We start from the raw sequence: 18,244 nt of genomic DNA on the forward strand, positions 1-18,244 counted from the left end.
CAGGCTCAGAAGACCAAAAATTGTATGTTCTCCCTCATATGCAGACTTTAGATCTAGGGCAAATGCAGCAATGTTGTTGGACTTGGATCACAGGACAAGGAGAGGGCACATACGGGAGGTATAGGAATAGGTAGAAAACCCAAAACATGAAACTGTTTGATGTCCCCACTCCAGAGGAACTAATACAGAAACCTTAAAATGGCAGGTTATCATTAGCAGGGGATCAAGAACCAATGTAAAGATCAGTTAGAGTTGAAGCAACATGGGTCCTAACACATGGGTACATGAAAGCAATAGTAGGAATCTTTCTGTATAGCTATCCTTAACTCAGCTAGCAAAAATGCTTTGTCTTTTTTATTATGCTTATGTCTTTTCTTCAACAAAATCAGTCACAAGGGCAGAACAGGACCTGCCTGAAACTGAGGGGTAGGGTAAGGGGGAGGAAGGCGGGGGGGGGGGGGGAGGGGGACAGGGTGGAGAAATGACCTAAATAATATATGCACATGTGAATAAATGAAAAAAATAAATAAAGTGCTGCACAGACAAAATAAATAAATAAATAAAAAGATCATTCTTTCAAAAAAAAAAGAAATGTGGGTGAATAATAAACAATGCTGCTAAGAAAATGAGAAACCATCTCAGCTCTTGAGAAGCTGACACAGGAAGATCTTCAGCTTGAGCCAGCCTGAGCTACACAGCATGACCCTGTTTCAAAAAGAAAAAGGAAAATGAGAAATCATATATTTCGTCAATATTGTTATACTAATAAGTACTGCTAAAAAGTACTAAAATCATGTATATTTAGTGGCTTCCAAATGTAAGCCCTATTTCCAATGAAGAGATGTATTCTCATTTTGGAGCAAACTTGTATTATTTTCAGATTCTTGACAAACCAGACTGAAGTGATAATCCCTTCAAAACAAACACACTATTGCCCCCACTGGAGTCAAATATTCATTCTTCAGTAGTGCCATCTTTTGTTGTTGGGGATTTCTACTGGGGGGGTGGGGAGTGGTCCTTAAACGTGTTTATCCCTGTAGGCTGTCCCTAGAAAGAAAAACTCTTCAGGCCCTTAAGAAGGAGGATGAGGAAGGGTATGGATTTTAAAATAATTGTAAAACTTAGGGGAGTCCAGTATTACTCATCATACGAATTAATGTAATTAAATGTAATTTGATTATTAATTAAATTTATAACTTAAATGTAATTTAATTTTTAGTGTAATTAAAGAGGATATAAATGGCTCTCTTCTTCAAATGCTAACACACAATCAGAGTCCTTTCTTTTGGCATCATTGGCCAATGACTTGTGGGTTTCCCATGGCTCCCACACCTTTGCTAGCTATCACCAATTTGTTTCTGAGACGTAATGTGGTGTACCGGAAAAGTAATGATTCTAAGTCTGTGGCTAATAGGCTTTGTTCTTACAGCTAATGTATTCAGCAGATTCTGCTCAAAACAAATTGCCAGAACACTTAATTTGTAAGAGACATCAAGCTATAGTTGAAGAAGACCTTCAACTTCTAAGGGTACCCTGGGTACCCCTGCCAAAATGATCTGGTTGGGCTGGCAGAGTAGCACAAGTGGTAGAGCACTTGCCTAGCAAGCATAAGACCCTGAGTTCAAACTCCAGATCCACCAAAATAATAATAATAGTGAAAAAAATGATATAGTTGCTTAGCTTCCAGAGTCAAAATGAGAACTCAAAAGGGTGTGAGTGTGTGTGTGTGTGTGTGTGTGTGTGTGTGTGTGTAAAAAGGAAGAAAAGACCTTCACTTAGAAGACAAAGGATGTGTGCATGAATGCATGTGTGTTAGAAAGAGAGAGAAACCTGGATTGGAGTGATGGAGGGGAACTCACCACCTGCTTATTTGCAGGATTTGACGAAGTCTATTGGTCTTCTTTCCTTCAACTCCTCAACATAGGTAAAAGCCTGTCCTCATACACCATAGGCCATTAACATCATGTCCTTATGTGGAAATGAAAACAAGAATATTTAAGGTAAGACTCCAGGCTAGAAGGCAGCTATTGTTGAGACTAAGTCTTCATGGGAGGGAAGAACAAGCTTGAACCACATGTGTTGCAGTGATCATCTTTTATGCCTCAATCTCAAAATCGCTCTGTTGCTTGTTACTGTGGGGTTTAGAGGGAGAGAAAAGGAAAAGTGTATAGAGACAATAAGGAGAAAAGAGTGTAGAAAACTTTTTTAGAGCAATTAAAGCTTGATAATGTTGGATTTACCCTGCCCTTTTTTGTTTTCAAAATTGTTTTATTAACATATAGTATTGTACAGGGGATATACTGTGATATTTACATATGTGTTTACAATATATCTTAGATTTATTCCCTCCATCATTCTCCCTCTTCCCTCCATCCCCCCCAGCTTGTTTTCATTTGTTGAAGCATTTCATAAATAGATCACATGTCCACAGTAGAGAAGTGGAACTATGATGCAAAATATCCCAATTAAAACACTGAAAATTATGAAGGAAAAGTACTTTTGCAGCTTACTTCCTTCTTGCAAAAGTTCGTACCAACACACTGCTATGTGACTTTTTGGAATTGTTGACTAAAACAAGCTCCAAAGGGAAGTGAAAGTGTCTTTAGTTCTGTATAACTACTTTTTTTTCCTTTTGCCATTAACCAATTTAATGGATTTGTGTTGACAGCTAAACACTGAGGATTAAATTAGAGAAAGTTCCGATTGCATTTTAAGATTATGTTAAACACTTGAACACACTGCAGTTCTCCAAGGTGGAAATGACTCCGCAATCTTTGATCAAGATTTATTACTAACACCGTCTTCACTGACAATATCAAAAAGCTACAGTGGCCAGGGCATGTTCTCAGTCATACTAACAGGGGGATATGATTATATTCTCCAGTGAAGTTGTGACTTCCTTCTGGCTACCCCCAAAGATACTATGACTTCATGAAACACCACTTAAGAAAACCAGCTCTGTGGTTGTCAAGGAGGACCCAGAAGAGATAGTGAATTTCTCTTCTTTTGAAAAATCAGAATTTTCTCTTCTGAAAAACGGAAGGAAAAACATTCTAGGCCAGCTCTCAGTACTGTGTGGGACGACGAGCTTCATCAAAAGTGAGGATTAACTGAATTCAAATCTTTGAGCATAAAGGACACTCCCCAGCATAGGTTTTTCATTTTTCTTTACAGAAAATGCATCTGCCTCCTTCAACCTGTGCATAACCTGTATTATGCACATGCCCACAAAACAGTTACCACTGTTTTTTATGAGGCCTTTTGCCAGTAAAGGAAATCAATCTCTCTCTTTTTTTGCAGCATAGACTCCTAAGTGCTGGTATTACAGGCATGTAATCAGCTCAACCTCTCTTTTTTATTTTTATTTTACCAACAGAGAAGAAAAGAAATGAGAAAGCTAAAGGGACAAATAGCATTGCTATCTTTCTCATTCTTGCTTTATTTTCTCATTGGTGTTCATTCCTGACATCTACTTTTAGTTTTCTGCTGCATTTACACCTTCTCTTTGTTTTGTTCCTCATATCCACCTGTTTTCTAACTTTCCTTTTCTTCCCTCCCCCACTCTACTTCTTTGCTTACAGGAAGCCTCTTTCCTGGGAAAGATCTTGTAGTAGAAATAACAGTATCAGCAGTGTCCTATAGCTTCAGTTGAATTAGTTAGCTATACCATCAACATACATCCAGGATTCCGACACTTACCACCTCCACTGCTACTGCTGCAGCCTAAACCACCTAAATTATTACATTAGCCTCCAAACTGATCATACCCACTCCACTTTTGCCCCTATACAGTTAGGACATCAGCCAGGGTGGTACTTTCAAACGCTAAAGGTCCTTTGCTCATAATCCTTCAATGGCTTCCCATCCAACTGAGAAATTCCAAATTCCTTACGATGGCCTATATGACTCTAAATGATGTAATCCCTTGCTAACTTCCAGGTCTGGGCTCCTGTCACTCTTGTCTGGTTCACTCCCCTCCAGCATCCTGTTCCCTTTCTGCTCTGTCTTGGGAGCATTCATGCTTACTCCCCCAGTGCCTATAATACTCTGCCCTACTTCTTTTATGTTGGTGTTTGAATATCAGACTCTTGTCAGAGCCCTCATAGGGGAACTTCTCTCTAAAAAGCAGCCCCTTTTTTGTTCCCTTTAATTAACAGCTATCACTACTCAATAAAATTATTAGCTTATTAATCTATGTTTGTCTCCCCAGATGAGACTATAGAATATAAGGATTTATCTCTGTCTTTAGCACCTAAAACAATTTTTGGAAAATTTAGCATAAGAAATATTTGCAAACTAAAGAAATGAAGTCATGAGGCTGGCAAAATAGATTACCTTTGGCCAAGTTCCCTTTCTATGACATTTGTGTGTTGTAAGGCCACACAATGTAAGATATAGGAAGCCATATTGGAATGCTGAGACCCAGACCTGGAGCCAGCTACATTCATTCTTCTTAGCGACTGTTCTGTAAGCCTGTGAGCCTGACTGCTTTCTTGTCCTTAGCTCACTGGTCAGAAAGAGCCTGCCCAGTCATGTATTTGACTTAAACCCTTTCTAATCAGAACAGTGTGCCCTTGCCCTTTCCCTATGTCTGTGTCAGGGACCGTACCTGTTGGCTGTATTTTTAATTTGTATTCATTGTCATGGTTCTTCCCTACCTGAGTATATTTATGCCTGGGCAGTCTTGGGAACTGCAGGTCACCCTTGGCTTCTTGCAAACTGGTCAGGTAGGGAAGAAAAAAATCCTCCCAAGGTGACATGGAGAACTAACCCATCAATGCTTAGACCTTCTCAGGATCATAGAGTATTAGATCAGGGAAGAATTTTAGATATTGGAGTACACTGATATTTAATTTTTTTTTAAGAGCAGTAATACCTTTTCTTCAAACAAACACTGTTCTGAAATCCCAATATGTTAAACAAACCAAACTTGGGGCTTCTTAATTTGGAAATATGAGGATCAGAGTTTGCATGGGTCAATTCAGCACCTTCCAGGGGATTTCCTGAGGAATTTTACAGAGCCATGAGTTTCTACAGGAAAAAACAAAGTTCAGAGAGGTGAAGGGATTTCTTCAATATTGTACAGGAAGCAGCCATCCTGGAATGAGGACTCCATCTCCTAATTGCCAGTTTATACTCCTCTTCCAATTATATATACCATGCACTGCCATCAATTTACCAAGAACCATTGCATCATTATTTCATTTGATCCTTACATCTACTCTTTGTGGTAAATAGTATTAATTTCATCTTCCAAAATGAAGATTTGAATCCAGTGTTTCTCATGATAAAACTTGTATTCATTGCAGGGCACCAGTGGCTTACTCTGTAGTAGTTCAAAGCCAGCCCCAGGCAAATAGTTTGCAAGACCCTATCTAGAAAAAACCCATCACAAAAAAGACTGGAGGGGTGGCTCAAGCAGTAAGAGAGCCTGCCTACCAAACATGAGGCCCTGAGTTCAAACCTCTGCACACCAAAAAGCAAAACAAGCAAACACAAAACCTTGTTGTATCCATTCTACTATACAGTACTCAAAACAAAGCAAAATACAAGTTGAGCACATTAGTAACAAATGGATCTAACAATGCCCACAATCAAAAGAAAATTATTCCTTATTCAAGGAGGATCACTGGCAGGTGAATAGGATACCAAGAAAACTTTCTCCTTGTTGTCACCAAAAGACCAAGTTGTCAATCTCTGACAATAGCTTCCAATGTCACCTTGGAGATCATCCATTCTAGACAGCTGGAAAGCAAAGTAGCATGAAGGAAAATTTTCATTATAAGCCTGGAATTGGGAATGTATTCCTCACACATTCTATTTATTATAACCCAGGCCCTTGACTGCATCTCACCGCAGGAATGTAGTCTGTCCTTTGGAAGTCACTTTGCTTTGACAACTCTATACTTTGAAAGGAAGAGCAAAATATTTAGTGGACATTTTATCTTTGCAAGAGTCACTGCAAATATGAAATTCTAGACTCAACCAGGTGTCAGTGACTCACATCTGTGATTCTAGCTAGCTGGGAGGCTGAGAATGGGAGTATAGCAGTTCATGGCCAGCCCAGGCAAAAAACAAGTGAGATTCCCAGCTCAACTGGATCTCACAAGGCAATGTGGTGTGCACTTGTCCTCCTGGTTATGGTGGACCATGTGGCCAACCTGCTCAAAAAGCAAAATAACTGGAGCAAAAAGGATTGGAGATGTGGCTCAAGTGGTAAATGCCTACCTAGCAAGTGTGAAGCCCTGAGTTCAAATCCCAGTACAAAAAAATGCTTGTCTCAATATTATTTTTACTGACATAGTTTTCAAATTCCATAGCTACAATTATAGCTATGGAAAATCTTTACTGGGTTTTTTGTGTCATTTTTTGCATTTCCAACATTCAAACACCTTTCTCATTTTGGAGAAATCCATTAATATGCATACTATTGTTGGATGCAGTTTCTTCCAACTTCCTAAGATTAAGAGGAGAGGAAAGGAAGCTATCCTCCCTTTCTTTTGCCCCCATCAATAAGGACTCAAGCAAGGGAACTAGATATTACCAGTCCATCACATAGTTCCTCTTGGCACTTTGGCAGAATATAGTGCAAAATGATAGGGACTCCTGGTATTCACTTATGTGTTCACAGTTTCAACAGTGTCCATTAGTGGCCTTGTTTTGTGGATATGTCTTCAGTCAGACAGTGAGAACCCTAGCCAGATTGTTCATTTTAAAATTTCTGAAGTCACCTCTCTCATTTGCTGTTTCCAAAGTTCTTCTACTCCCACCCCCAGCCCTAGTTGGTCCTGTGAACTGCCTCCTGACACCCTTCAAGGAAATTCTCGTTTTATTTAAGTTATCCAGAGTTTATTTTCTTGTTTGCAACAAACAACTTTGAGTGATACAAAGCCTTTCAGAGCACTTTAGTTAAATCTGCCTCCACTAGTCCTGCAGCTTTGGCTAATACCAGTACCACTGAACCCCTGACTCCTTAAGAAGAGCTGAGCCAGAGTTCCTGAAATGGTCCATCTTTTTGTGATAGTCTTTTCTATGATAGAGTCTGTTACTGAAGAGGAAGATAGCCTTGAAACAGGGTTGTAAAACATGGTAAACTGTCAATTAAAAGCTGTAACCTAGGACAGAGCTGTAAGGAGTTGCCCATTAGAGCCATGCAAAAGTTTGGGACCAAGATGAAAGGAACCATGCAGAGATAAGCACCCATTCCTGCCTTCCTTTGTCTCCACTTGTAAATAAACTTTCCAAAGCAGGCCTCCCCCGCTGCTCTTATCTAAACCTTAGGTCTCTAACCCACTACTAGCCCTACTTTATGGGAGAGCACATTCCTTGTAACCTGATACCCTGCACTGCCTTTTAAATATCCTGTGAATCCTTTGTTCGGGGCTCAGACACTGGTACACGTCTGGGCCCGCTAGCATAAAAATTAAAATCTGAGTTCTCCACTCCTCCGAGTGTTGCTTGGTTTCTCCTCTGACTATATTGCCACAACATTACCAATAAAGTTTTCATACTTTCCATACTTCCTATGGGAAGGAGGTGGGTACTAAGAGGAGGAAAAAAGCAAGCAGCCTGGCTTCTGACAGCTGCTCACAACCACCTCTTCAAGCAGAGAATAGAGGGCACTAAAGGAGTTCTCCAGAATCCTGAATTGTACTAAGTGAGGGAAGGTGCTTATCTGGCTGCAACAGTGGGTGTTGAGGATGTGAGGAATAAAAGTTGTGCATGTGTACGTGTGTATGTGTGTGTGTGTGTGTGTGTGTGTGTGTGTGTGTGTGTGTGTGTGTGTTGAAGAGGGGAGTGAGAGAGAAGAGAATAACCAATTTTTTAGTTCATTGAACTTTAAAACCTGAGCATTATGTACTTTCTTTCACTCAAGTCTGTTGACACTATCTTTTCCTGAAAAATTTGAATAAACATTTATTTTCAAAAAGATAACCCAGATGGGTGACCCGTGGCTCACACCTGTAATCCTGTAGTCACTCAGGAGTTAGAGATCGGGAGGATGGCAGTTTGAAGACATCTGTGGGCAAATAGTTCACGCAACCCTATCTTGAAAATACCCAACACAAAAAGGTCTGGTGGAGTGGCTCAAGCAGCAGAGTGCTCTCCCTAGCAAGCATGATGAGGCCTTGAGTTCAAACCCCAGTGTGGTCAAAAGGGAGAGAGAGAGAACCCAGACTCTGTTTTGTCGGAGAATTGACAAGTAAATATGATCAGTGTGCTTCAAGCTCGTGGGGTTGTAGGCATTGGTATTGACAGAATGCTAATTCAGTATGTATTTTTTGATGATTTTTACATGAGAAAATATCTCTGTACTTGAAATCTGTCAAGGCTGTCAAAGCTTTTAAATATAAATGAAATCATATTTACATGTTTTACTAGCTCGTTGTCCTTACCTGTATCTCCTACCCTTTGCCAAATCCATGTCACAGTTCTCAGGGATCCATGAGGTGTTCTCCAAAAGTTGTATGTTGAAGTCCTGATGTAAACAGAGTTCTAGCGCAGAGGCCCAACTCCAGGGTTCCAACATGTCAGGTCAGTCACTCGCCCTAATAATGCCAAATAAGGAGTAGTGGGGAAGGGCAGAGAAAGAAGATTTATTACATGGCACAGGCACACTGTGGGGACACCAAGGCAAAGGAAGCACTTCAGCCCATCTTCAGAGTACAGACATGGACTTTAGGTGTAAATAGAGGAAGAATTGGGATGGGGGTGAGAGGTATGCATAATTATTAAACAGTCCTGGTCAAGGTGAGGTACAGTTGATCATTATGTCACAATTGATTAGGCAGTGTCTGGTCATAATAAGAAAGTCACTGTTGCCTGTCAGGAAGTGTGGGAAACTTTTGATTCCTGTCAAGAAATATTTATCTGTCAAGTTCTGAATTCCAAAGTGCCTACAAGGTGACCACAGAGAGAATGGCTCTGGAAAAAGATTGATGTGAAATGAAGACAGACATACCAAGCTTTTATACTGCTTTTAGGGACAGAATTCACAGGACAGCACAGACCTCTCAACCCTTAGATGGATGTCCAAAGCTCTTCCATGATTGGAGTTAGTTACCTTTTGGACATTTGCAAGCCCAAATAAGGAGTCAATGGTTTTACCAAAAGCAGTTTCTAAATACCTGGTATATTAATCCCTCATACCTCAGAATGTGACTGAGGAGACAACTCCTTTAAAAGAATGATTACATTAAAATGATCCAATCTAACAGACACACAAAGAGGTACCAGGGATGTGTGTGCACAGAGAAAAGACTGCGAGGAAGCAGCAGAAGGTAACCATCTGCTAGTCAAGGACAGGGACTCAAGATAAAACCAGCCCTGCTGACATCTTGATCTTGAACTTGCAGACTCCAGAACCATGAGAAAAGTAATCTCTCAGTTGTTTAAGCCACCCAGTCTATGGTATTTTGCTACAGTAGACTTAACAAACTAATATAGTTCTTAACCATTACCATGATTATTGAGCTTGTGTTAACCATGTACTTCCGTGCTTTGACATCTGGGGGCTTGGTGACCCTAGAAGGACTGAACCTTGCAAGACCAGCCACTTCCTAGAGATAATAAAAGACTCACCTATGAGCATACATTTCATTTCAAACCATTTGACCCAGAGCCCACAGTCTCCTTTATTGAACTGTCTCAGGGATCTCACACTCAGGCCCATTGCCCCTACCACATTCACCCAGACCAGGTACCAGACAGTTCAAGACAGCTCCTGTACCCCAAACCTAGCTGAAAATTATCAAAATAGCCTATCCTAAGGTTATTTATCCTGCCTGCCTTACCCCCTTCTTTCCCATGGAAACCCCAAAGATTTTGCTTACATTTCTCTCTTTCTCCCATCCTGTCTGATCCTGGTGCTTCCCTATGTAGCCCTGCATGACACAGCATAACCCTCAGCTTAGGAACTATGAAGGATACACTATGTTTCCAATAGCAATCACCATTGCCACTGTTGTCCTCACCATACCCGAACAATCACAAAACCTACATTTTATTTGTTATTGTTATCATTATTATTATTATTGGAAGTACTGGAGTTTGAACTCAGTATCTTGTGCTTGCTGGGCAGGTTCTGTACTGCTTGAGCCATGCCATCAGCCCCGAAACCCACATTTTAAAGCCAGGATTTTTTCATGCTCACCCAGGAATGCAAACACATAAATAAATACAGACTTCGGGGTTTTGTTTGGTGGATTTGGGGTGGTTTTTTGTTGGTGATGTAGTAGTAGTAGTTGTTGTTTTGATTTGGGTTTTTTTTTTTCGGTGGGGGGGTGTGGTTTCCACTGCTGGGAATTAGTGCAAGGGCCTGGCACATGTTAAGCAACTGAGTTAATCCCCAGTCCTAAAACAAGGCTTTTGATGCAAACTGACCTCCAGTGTAAGTAGGATGGTACCTACCAGCTCTCCCAAAGCTGAAAAAGCTGAGAAGTGACAAAACAATACAGTTCTCCTGTGTACAAACATATGGCATTCATACAATCATTCAACTCTATGTCAGGCCATCACCTGGCCCTACTATTCCATCACCTATTGCTTTGGGCAATAGTTTGTGTGCTGTAAACTGAAAAAATGCTCAGAATCCCACTTGCTCTGCTTCTGCAATGGCTCATTGTCTCCCAGAGCTCAGGGAAGTCTCTGGGCCCAGCCATTAGCAATCATCTTGCCACCCCTGAACTTTGTGCATGTTCTTAAATGCCCCATTGCATGCAAAGTAGCAACATGCACGCTGGTTCTCATATGCACTGGTCTTACATACCCAGACAAGTCCAACTTTGTGTTGTGACCAGCCAAGCAGGCAATTAAAGAAATTTGTGACATAAAGAAGGGAGGAGGAAACAGGCAATACAAGACACTGTACCTAACTACCTGTTTGGGGAGACTCGAAATCTAAGGAATGCAGTAGCCACTACTGAAATCAGAGTGTTGAACCCAAAGCCCAAACTCCTGAGATTCCATACGCCAGGTCCAGCCAAATAAAGAGGCACAGTGAAGGCAGAAAAAGGAGGTTTATTACATGACTCGGGATATGCCATAGGAAGAGACAAAGTAAACACTCAGCTCATCTTCAGCCATCTTTGGGGTATAGACATGAATTATAGGTTTAAGTAGAACACAGAACTGGGGGTAGGGGACAACAAGTGTGCATAGTTAAACAATCTCAGTCACAGGTGTGTTCTGGTTGACCATTATCTCAGTTCAAAGGTTCCAAAAGGGGTTCCAGAGAAGATGTTATCACTGTCATCCCCTGAGGGAACCAAACTGGTTCCCATGAGATGATTACAAGTGCTCCAGGGTACAGGTTCATCATTATAGATGACTGTCCTCATTTGGAGTGGTGGTCTGTCCTGCAAATCTCCCCCATTCCTTGCAGGAAGTTTCAGTCCCTTGTCATAAAGATGTTATCAGTTCTGTACTTTCTGGGATCCAAGGTGATCACAAAGTGACTGCAAAGAAAATGGCTTAGAGCAAAGACTGATACAAAACGGAGGCAGGGATGCCAAACTTTTCCTGCTTTTAGTTAATTCATGGGCCCAAGTAAGGAGTCAGTGCTTTTCAGCAAAAGCAGTTTAAGCACCTCTTGGAGGTATAGACAAAGGTCACTGACTAAGTTCACAGGAAGGAAAGAAGCCTTCTGGCTAGCATAGCAAGAACGACTTCATTAGTGATACAGGACTTGACCTAGTTCTTAAAAAGCTGGCACAGAGCCAGGTGCCAGTGGCTCACACCTGTAATCCTAGCTACTCAGGAGGCAGAGATAAGAAAGATTGTGGTTAGTACCCAGCCTGGGGAGATAGCTTGCAAGACCCTATTTCAAAAACACCCATCACAAAAAAAGGGCTATGTAGGCCTTGAGTTCAAGCCCCAATAACAAAAAAAAAAAAAAAAAAAAAAAGAAAAAAAAATAGGCAGCACAGGTTTGCTAAAGAGATTGAAGAGGAATTAAATCTTTTTCCCCTTGGCAAGCAGCTCGAGGCTGGATAGAGAGACATGTAAGAAGGAATGGCTGACATCCACTAGAAAAGAAGGAAAGTAAGGCTGCTGAGCACTTGGTACTGACTGAGGGGACTTCAAGTGTCAATGCTAAGACACACCTGTAGGAGATAAAAGTGATGTGTGACTGCAGAGTGATCTCATCACTATACTTTATATTTTAATTTAAAATAATTTATTAAAGAGAATGTTTATCAATCCAGGACTGGCACTCCATGCCAAATCCCAGCATTTGGGAGGCTGGGACTGCATACCAAGAATATATCCAAAAAAATGTTTATCAAGATGAATATAGGGGGCTGGCAGAATGGCTCAAGTGGTAGAGTGCCTGCCTAGCAAGTATGAGGCCCCAAGTGCTGCCAAAAAAAAAATAAAAAGAGGGGGACATAGGTAACAGGAGTGGAGGGAAAAGGTCACCACAAAATGCTACTAAACATGTATTGGTACTAACTCTAGAGTGGCATTCCTAAAGAAATACCAACTAGGGAGGGGCTGGGATGTAATTCAGTGGTAGAACTCTTACCTTGCAATGCAGAAGGCCATAGGCCCCATCCCCAACATGGACAAAAAAAAAAAAGTCACTTGTTGCTACAGGAAACTGAAGTTGGGTCTCTTATATACCTATTGCTTGCTCACCTATCTCAGTTCCTACTTCAGCCTCTACCACGGGGTGAATAGAATAGCAGAACTATTCCTCCTGCTGAAAGACCACCCGTCCTTCCCCCAAGAATCTCTGGCTCATTTTCATATGGAAATGTCAGCAACGGCTGAGCCTCTTGCAGTCTCCACACATTTCCAAAGTCCTCTCTTGGAAGCTCAGTGGTAGTCAGCACTGGAATACTCTTTGGAACTGGGAGAATATCTAAGGTTTGTTAGAAACCTGAAATTCCCTTTGCAGTTTATGGGCTGGGGTTAGTAATTCCCTAAAGAAGGACATTATTGTCCTACGAAGTGGTATCAAGGGCCATCCCAGAACATGGATTTTAGAGGAAAACAGGATCCCCTTTTGACCCTAAACTTAAACTGTCCTGTATAGGAGTGGCCAACAGAGACCAGGGCCCATGTACCCAGTATTTTATTCACTTTCTTTTCTTCCTTCTTATTCTGGAGCATATGCTGGTCTTACTTTGACTGTTTTTTTTTTTTTTTTTTGTCATGTTTGCTAGGCAGGCACTCTACCACTTGAGCCACTCTTACCCTTACTTAGACGTATTACAAAGTGGCTCAGGGCTGGTAGAATGGCTCAAGTGGTAAAGTGCCCGCCTGGCAAGCATGAGGCCTTAAGTTCCAGCCCCAGTACAACAACAAAAAGGCTCACTGTGGAGGCTGGCAGCCTAAGGTGTTTTTGTAAGGTTGACCAATGGGGTCGAAATGAGGAAAACTATGTGACAGCCGATGTTGAAGAGGCCAAAGTTTAACAGGCTCCTCAGACAGTGACGATTACACTCTTAACAGAGATTAAAAATTACAATAGGGAAATGTGAAAGAGAACATATGTTTCATAAATTGATATTTTGGGGCCCTAACCTGTATGTCAGAGGGCAGAGGTTGGCAAATTTTCTGTAAAGGTCCAGATGGTAAATACTTTAGGTTTTTCAGGCTATGTGGTTTGTGTCACAACCACTCAACTGTGCCATTTATATCAAGAAAGTAGCCATGGCCAATGTGTAAATGAATGGATATGTTTGTGTTTTAATAAAACTTTATTTACAAAAACAGTCAGTGAACCAGATTTACTCTGAAGCCCTTAGTTTGCTGACCATGGGTATAGAGCATAATTTTTAAGTTCCACAGTCAGATTGTCTGCTCAAACATCAGGGAAAAACTGGATTTTAAAGGATGATCGCTATAAAAATGAAATGCTACAGGCCTCAAACACACATAGCATCTAGAAAACATGAGTATCACCAATATGTTCCTAGATCCATCCAGAAGATAGACCCTTTCCTCAAATGTGATAAACTGTCTTCCCCTCTGGAAATCAGAATTTCATGGCAGAACCCTGGAAAAATCTGTAGAATAAGTCAAAGCAACAGCCCTTTGCCCCAGCCTGTTTTTCCTGTTTTTAGCATCTGTATCCCTTTGTTGTGTTTCTCTCTCTCTGTCTCTCTCTTTCTGTCTCTCTCTCTCTCTTGGCAGGTGCTGTATTACTTGAGCCATGCTTCCAGCCCTTTTTACTCTAGTTACTTTTCTAATAGGCTCTCGAATTTCTATCCAAGGCAGTTTGGACTGAGAACCTCCTGTTTATGCTTCCAGCATAGCCGGGATAAGGTGCGTGCACCACCAAACTCAGCTTTTATTGGTTGAGATAGGATCTTGCTACCTTTTAGCTGGGGCTGGCCTCCAACCTTGACTCTCCCCATCTCTGCCTCCTGAGTAGCTGGGATTACAAGCACCCAGCCTTATTTTTCTCTTTTACGCTTATATTTTTTTAGTATTTTCTGTGTGCTAAGAGGTGTGCTGATGCTGATGCAAAGATCAACAGAATCAGAGGATTCTTCCTCAATTAAACATACATACACATATCTACACAGCCCCACACCATTCTGGACCAAATACAGAGTGCAAAAGGATTTAATTAGTACATCAAAGTCCCACCTTCTGGCTCCTTAATCCTCACATTAGTCTTATGTACTATTATTTGTCTCATTTAACTGATGATAAAACTGAGGTTGAATACTCATTGCTTGTACTCATTACTTGTTTATATAAAAGTAAATAAAGGTGACAGCAAGCTGAATTCAGGTACATCTGACTCCAAACCTATGAGAATAGGCCTTACTTGTTCTTTGATTCATGGTCCCACTTCAGGAGAGTTACTACTCATCTTAGTCGGGTTGGTGTAGTCTCTGATCAGAAGATTTCCAAATTTCTTGTGTCTGGCATGGAAGCATCCAGTCAAGTCACATGGGTATAGTAAGGGAGGTAGTAGAGATTATTAAAGGCTAGGGAAAGATTACAAAAAGCAATGGTGGGGCCCCATCTGGCCAGGTGGCCCAGGTGGAATGGAAGCAGGAAAAAGGGAGCAGAGTGCGAGCTCTCTGTTCAAGGAGTTTAAAACTGAGATAATCTGTGTGAGAGAAAAGATGTGGGCGGCTCTTGATTGGTTAAAACTGGCAAGTGGGGAGGGGTTTGGGTGGTCCCTGGGCTAGAGTGACTGATCACTCTGTGCATATTTGCAATTGAAAAGAAGTCCTGGTGGCTGCTAAAACTTTTTGCAGGAAAGAGAGAAAGAGCGAAGACTATTCAATCAGAAATGCAGTATGTTCCTGGGCGCTGTTGGCTTATGCCTGTAATCCTAGCTCCTCAGGAGGCAGAGATCAGAAGGATCAGGTTTGAAACCAGCCAAAGAAAAATAGTTCATGAGACCCTGTCCCCAAAAAAACTCAGCAGAAAAAAAAAAGCGTTGACGGAGTGGCTCAAGATGTAGAGTGCCTGCCTACCAAGAGTGAGGCCCTTAGATCAAACCCCAGTGCCACCAAAAAAAAATAAAAAAGGAAATGCAGTATGTTAAGTCACATGTTTAGGACTCCCAAACTTTTTCTATTTCTAGCCTCCCTCAGGTTAAGATGTTTAGTCTTAGGAAAATGACACTACTTGCTATGGCATTCAAGTTTCCTTTGGATAGAAACAGAAACTAGATGACCATAGAGATTGGCACTGTATTGTTTCCAGAAACTGAAATGAGTCAGAGAAAGCACCAAGATCTTCTATTAGCTAACAAAATTCAAAAAACAAGTATGAATATAGGAGCCAAAGAAGGAGACTCTGGTCACTTCCAGAGAAGCTCATGCCAGCATCAGATACAAGAGACAAGTATGAGGGTATGAGGGCAGCAAACAGCAGAAGTGATTGGGAATGTGAGGGGAGCAAATAACAGAAGAATGTGAGGGGAGGAAATAACAGAAGAATGTGAGGGGAGGAAATGGCAGAAGTGACTTTGTCTTAGAGAAGAGAGACAGGAGGACCTCCTTAAAAGTAAATATCTGCCAGACACTGGTGGCTTATGCCTATAATCCTAGCTATTTAGGAGGCAGAGATCAGGAAGATCAAGGTTCAAACACAGCCAAACAGTTCATGAGACCCTATCTTGAAAAACTCTTCACGAAAATCGGGCTGGTAGAGTGGCTCAAGGTGAAGGCCCTGAGTTCAAGCTCTAGTACCACAGGAAAAAAATAAATAAATAAATACCTAAGGAGATATGAAGAACAGGCCTCTCACAAAGATAATAAAATACACTGGTCTTTCCCTTAGATTAGGGAGATAGGGAAATCCAGATGGGTGCCAGTGGCTCACACCTGTAATCCTAGCTACTCAGGAGGTAGAGATTGGGAGAATGGCAGTTCAAAGACAGCTGTGGGAAAATAGTTCATGAGACCCTATCTCGAAAATAGCCAACATGAAAATGTTTGGTGGAGTGGCTCAAGCAGCAGAGAGTTCTTGAGGTAAAAAAACAGAGACAGAAAGAGAACCCAGGTTCTGTGTTGTCAGAGAGTTGACAAGTAAATATGGTCAGTGGGCTTTTTAAAAGACATTCAAGCTCATGGGGTCATGGACATTGGTTTCTGGTATTGATGGAATGCTAATTCAGTGTGGTCAAAAAAACAAATGTCCAAAGAGATGAGAAACAGGCTCCTCAAGGAAAGTAAGCCAGCAAATGCCTCACCAGGATAACAAAAGGTAGCTATAAAGTGTCGATCAAGGCCAGGGCAAGCTGACCAGATCCTCCTGGAGTGTCCAGTTCGACAAGGATGGGGTGGCCAGGTGGTCAGTTCAGCAAGAAGCCAACTAAAATGACATCCAATCACAAACTGGTTTCAAGGTAGACCGGGTGGACTTTATAGTCAGGCAGACCCCATTATTATCTCCTAGACTTCAGCCATTCCTTGACTTAACTCTTTCACTAAGCCCCTTCCATGCAGGAGGCTTTATTATCCTTTCAAAAAACTTTGTGCTTGCTTTACTGTTAACTCCCGGTCCAGTGTCTTCACTCATTGACTTTGTCAGGATATGAACTTGGGATCAAGAATCCAGTATCAAGGGCAGACACAAGAGATGCAACACAGGCCCAGAGCCTCAGAGATCAAAAACAAGTTAGAAAAAAGAGGAAAAGGCAAAATATCTTCAAAATAGGCCAAAACAAGTTTGAAGGATAGGGCTTTAAATTGGATTCTAGCTGAGGAAGAGGAAGTAGGACAGCTTAAAACTGAGTTGTGACTAGACAAACAATCATTGGAAATGCTTTCATGCAAGAGGTGATGATGGAGTTTGACCTGACCTTTATAGGATTGGCAGGGTTGAGTTAGACCAGGAAGTTATTTTGGTAGACTTGAGAAACAACACCCACTGTATTATGCCTATTACTTATAAACTCTGGAAGGTTTTGTCTGTTTGTGCAGCATGAAATCTATTTCAAGACTTTATAACTTTTTTCTGTTTTAGATATAGTAAAATAAAAAAATGTACATATTGCTCAACATATTAGAGTTCTTTCTGAAGGAGCATGGATATAAATTATCTGGAACTCTTGAATTCTAAGAAAGTCAGAATTACACTAAGTGCTTCCTGCTTTCACACCAAGGATCACATCCTTAGTATAAATCCAGCAAGGCGTGCAGGCTTTGTTGCTGTTTTGTTGAAGTTGGAATGTCCCTCTGCCTTCCTCTGCCCTTATACTCACCCACCTCCCACCTCAACAAGCGTTTTAGTTTAGCACCTAAAGCTCACTGTGAATTCAGAAAAAGCATCTGAGCTACTAAAAGGTGATCATGCAGCTGTGTAATATTCATTTTCCACAGAACAGAACTGACTTGTTGGGACATGACATCTTCCTTGCCAATGAAGTGCTCCAACAATCATGGGGAGCGAGGTCTGCTTGGGTGGGTGGAGGTACAGGGGTTCTGAGGGAATGTTCCTGGATTGATAGCAATCCTGACTCATCAGCTGCCTAGGTGCAGGTCATTGGGAAATAATGTATTAGGGTCCAGAAAAATATAGCAAGGCAAATACTCTTTTGTGGACCCATTTCTTTTAGAAATCACTTAGGGCAGTAGCCAGGAAGGAGAAAAGGTCAAGATGATTAAGAGAACCGAAGGTAAAGGAAAGCCATGGAGATACCCGCAGCAAGCGGGTTGATTAGACCTAAAACTCGCATTAATACAAGAGTGTGTGGACACTGTACTTTCCTATTAGAGATCTTGAGATCTCACAGCCTCAGAGCTGTGTCTGAACATTGTATCCA

General features: G+C 41.4%; 1 long non-coding RNA gene across 1 annotated transcript in view; it reads right to left on the reverse strand.

Moving 5' to 3' along the window:
* Window positions 1-537: 537 nt before the first annotated feature.
* The window catches only part of LOC141411503 (uncharacterized), a 106,700-nt gene continuing 88,993 nt past the window's right edge, over window positions 538-18,244 (reverse strand). Inside the window, exons 5-6 of the long non-coding RNA XR_012436300.1 lie at window positions 8,397-8,549; window positions 538-1,968 (exon numbers count right to left, since the gene is read on the reverse strand). This is a non-coding gene — a long non-coding RNA (uncharacterized lncRNA). The remainder of the gene's footprint in view (window positions 1,969-8,396; window positions 8,550-18,244) is intronic.

The sequence above is a fragment of the Castor canadensis genome, chromosome 10, assembly GCF_047511655.1.
Source record: "Castor canadensis chromosome 10, mCasCan1.hap1v2, whole genome shotgun sequence".
In the NCBI taxonomy this organism is placed as follows: domain Eukaryota; kingdom Metazoa; phylum Chordata; class Mammalia; order Rodentia; family Castoridae; genus Castor; species Castor canadensis.